This window comes from Pygoscelis adeliae, unplaced genomic scaffold, assembly GCF_000699105.1.
Source record: "Pygoscelis adeliae isolate BGI_AS28 unplaced genomic scaffold, ASM69910v1 Scaffold38, whole genome shotgun sequence".
NCBI classification, from domain to species: domain Eukaryota; kingdom Metazoa; phylum Chordata; class Aves; order Sphenisciformes; family Spheniscidae; genus Pygoscelis; species Pygoscelis adeliae.
In genome coordinates this window covers 9868648-9872464 of record NW_008825614.1, presented here as the reverse complement: position 1 = coordinate 9872464, position 3817 = coordinate 9868648, and the positions used below count along the sequence as shown (strand labels likewise).

General features: G+C 48.6%; 1 protein-coding gene across 1 annotated transcript in view; it reads left to right on the top strand.

Annotated features, from left to right (window-relative positions):
* The window catches only part of WNT5B (wingless-type MMTV integration site family, member 5B), a 15644-nt gene that overhangs the window by 11189 nt on the left and 638 nt on the right, over window positions 1-3817 (top strand). The window lies entirely within an intron of this gene.

Here is a 3817-nt window from a genome sequence, read left to right as displayed (position 1 = left end):
GGAAAGTCTTTTCATAAAACATGGGGGAATACTAATGCCATTGTATTGAGCTCTCGCAAGGCCCCAAAATATTGTATGTTCTCATATTTTCAAGCAAAATGACCTCAGACTAGAAAAGGCTTGTTATGGTTGACCCAAGGGATAGGAATCTTTTCTTAAGAAAGTGGGCTAGAGTAGCTTGCCATGTTTAGCCTAGCAAAGTGAAAGTTGAGAGAGGATATGACTGATGTCTGTGTTAGTGGGAGAAATAATAGGGGAAGAAAAGTACTTTTTAAGCAAAAGGCCAATTTGGCACAATAGCAAATGGGCATAAAGTGAATACATTTAGGCTGGAAATTAGAAAAAGATACTTTATCATTGGAATAGTGATCAGAATAATGGTGGCTGAAAACCTAATTGCTTTTAAAAGGGCACTCTATACATTTAAGGAAAATATTATCTGAAGCGATGCCTACAATAGCAAGAGATCATACTTAATAACCGAGGAGGTCCCGTCTAGTCCTGCATTCTTAAATGCTAAGTTTTCACTTCTGCGATTCTGCTTTTGGAAGTAGGAAGGTGCACATGTAACTCCATACTCCCGAAAGTTGGTGCTGAAAGAAAGGAGACACGGCAGTGAGCATTGCTAAGTGGCCACCAGGTGCCATCCCACATACAGCCTTGCCCCGCTTTCCCAGCCAGTGTTTCAACTGATGTCTTCTGATTTCTAAGCAGACTTTTGGCACGTCCCCTCACTCAGTTTCCTGTGGGTGAGAAAGTTCTCCTTGAACCCTGAGGAGCTCTGGTGGCGGGAGAGAAGATCGTCTCCCTGCTCTCTGTGGTTCTCAGAAGGAGCTGAGAGGGACAGGAGGGGACCAGAGGTCTTTTGTCTTTCAGGCAGTTGTGACCCCATCACCCCTTCACTCCACTTCGGAGTCCTTGTGGTAGTGGCTCCTGGCTTTATTGCCCTTGTTTGTTTGTCTTTGGCTGTTATCTCAATACGTCCTTCCCTTCCATCTGTCTTTTTCTTCCAATTGGTCTCCATTACCCTCTCTTATTTCCCCCTGCTCCTTATCTGTCGCCCTGTCTGGCGAACTGTGGCGGTCAGTCCTTCCGCGCTGTTTACCCAGTCAGCATATGGCAGGCCTCAGTCATCAGTCACTCGAGCCAGTGCCAGAAGAGCCTGGAAGGGGGTCTGGCTAATTGACCACATAGGAATTCCCCATTAATTCTCTTCCCGTTCCCATTCTTGCAAGAAAAGAATTGGAAGAGAACTTGGGCTTATGGGAAGGGGCTTTAAGCCTTTCCATTAGAGGCATTTTCAACCTGTTTAAGTGGCATAGCCATCGATCAGACCCTGTCCTCAGAACTGCATGTGGGGTCTGCTATTCTTTACCTTGACCTGAGCCCGGTCAGAGAGGAATTCTCCAATTTCCTCTGCTTTCTCCCCATCCGGGCAGCAAAGGGGGAGAGTAGGAGAGCTGTTTAGCGGCTGAAGCTATGGTTACCTCCACAGGACATTGATAGTGGGAGCTGCGGGGGGCTGAGTGGCGCCGTGCTTACCTGTGATAACTGGTAGCGTTCACATTCCCCAGCACAGCTACTACCCACATGGGCCAGATGTTTTGAGCATCAGTTGCTTAAAGCCAGGTCAGAGTGAACTCAGTCCCATGACATTAACTGAGAAGGATCAAGTTGCAGTGTTTTTCTAAAGGAACAAAGCCCAGGATTAGGAAGAATCATAATACTTTATAAAAACACATGCAAGGGCAAGGGAGGCACGAGTGGCCTGGGATTTGACAGAACCATAACCAAAAAGTGCTACACAAGCTTATAACAAGCAGGCTGGCAATGCAGTGAGGATATAGTAAGTGTCTGGGGCTCGGGAAATTCAGCTGTAGCTCTGTCTGGTTATAGTACAGGAATCCTTAAGTAACGGTGTGGTTGGTCCTCTGCAGTTGTAGTTCGATCCAAGACAAGTGCTTAACTCCCAGGCTGTAGCTGTTACATTGCGCCGTGAGGGATTGCCTCAGTAAATTGAGCTCTGAGGAGCAGAACTAAAGCTTCTCTGTTTTAAGGACTCACTCCATTGACTTTCTTGCGAGCTGGATTGGCCTCCATGTGATTTAGCCATTAAGCCAAATTGAATCTTCACTAACTGTCAAAAGCAGTAGATGTTAGTTAGAGCAGGAGCAACCACTGGTTGTGGGAGAACTCTGACCTCTCGCTGCTGGTCTAGAGCGTAGTCGTAGGCAGAAGGTTTTGCTTGCAGTATGCTCAATTGCCTTAATCACCTACTCTTTGGCACGCGAATGCAGAGAGCTGGGAAGCTTTCCTCTGTGTCAGTGAATGAGGCAGAAAAGAAACCTCAGTGTTTGGCTGCTTTCTTCAGCAGAAAACCTGGCTAGAAGACACATCGCTGTCTCCTTCAGAGCATCCTATTTTTTTTCTCACATTCCTTGATCTCCCCCACCAGATACAGCTGGTGGTAATTTTGCAGCTAATGCCAAATAGCTCTGCTTGGCACGTGGGATCTGGCAGAGGCACTTCCCTGCGAACGTGCAGGATGGTCGTGGGAGAGCAGATGTGAGCCCGATGGTGTGAGAGCCCGATGAGCAAGGGCTGGGGGGGGTAAGCTGCTGTAACACGGCGTAGCTCTGATGGCGTGGGGATGGCAGCTCTTTGCTTTGCAAACTCTGTCAGTGCCTGTGAGTGCTGACAGGATCTCATGCAGCACGCAGTTTTGTACCTGTCTCTGAAATTAATGGAAAGAACAAACCCAACCTGCATTTTTCAGTTTATTTTGAGCTTTGTTATTCTAGAATATTTTTCAATATTTCTCTCTCCTCCCAGCTAGCGTGGGGAGTTGGAGAGTATCCTTTACGTCATGTACTTTACGTTATCCTTTCCATCACGTACTTGCTCTGCTCAGGGTTTAACGCTCACTGGCCTAAATTTTCGAGACTATTTGTTAATTTTGATGCCGGATTTTCAGGGGTATGATGCATCTACAGCCCCCGCAGACTCCTGAAAACGCAGCTGAAAGTATCTCGGAGAAGAGCGCGCCGAAAGCTTGCATCTGCTGTTTGAAACGTAGGCCCTTCTGCGTGGCGACAGTCCTGTTAGCGTAGGGAAACGTCTGGACACAAGATGGCGCAGGTTTGCAGTTAGGGCTTTGCAGCTCAGCCCTGCTCTCCAAGGAGGGGCGCCTGGTTAACACCTCGAGCAGGGGTGAGCTGCCCTGCTCCAGGGTAGAGGTGCTCATCTTTCTCACCACCACTGCCACTCCTGCTTGCTCCTCCTCTCTGGAAAGCGGCGCCTCCTCCGGACACTGCCCCTGAACGAGCTCCTCTCAGCAGAGGCGGAGGGAAAGGGCGTGGGTCCGTGGATTTATTTCAAAAGGATGCAGATGTATCCCAGCACCGATAGCGTGGGTTCCTGGGGTGCAGGTGCTAGGAAATGGGCAGGTTCCCAGGTGTTCCCTTTTCGCAGCTCTGAAGGGAAAAACGTGCAGTACTGCAGTGGTCCGTGAGACTGGGCGAATTTCCAGAGTCCACGCGGAGAGGACTCTTCCCCTTCTTCTTTCCCACTCTTGGCCCTGCCTTCAGGTCAGAAATCTGCCAGGGGAAAAGAAGGTGGGGTGGGGAAGTCATGTTTGGAGGCAATGTGACCAGAACTAGAAATATTTAGGGAACAGGAACGTAGCAGTTGCCACAGGAGGAAGAGGAGACTTCTGTGTCTTCTGAAGGGTGAAACAACAGAAATTGGGGGATAATCAAAGCAGTTATGAAAACGTGATGAATTCGTTGTAATTAAGCCAGCTGCCAGTGCAGCAGGA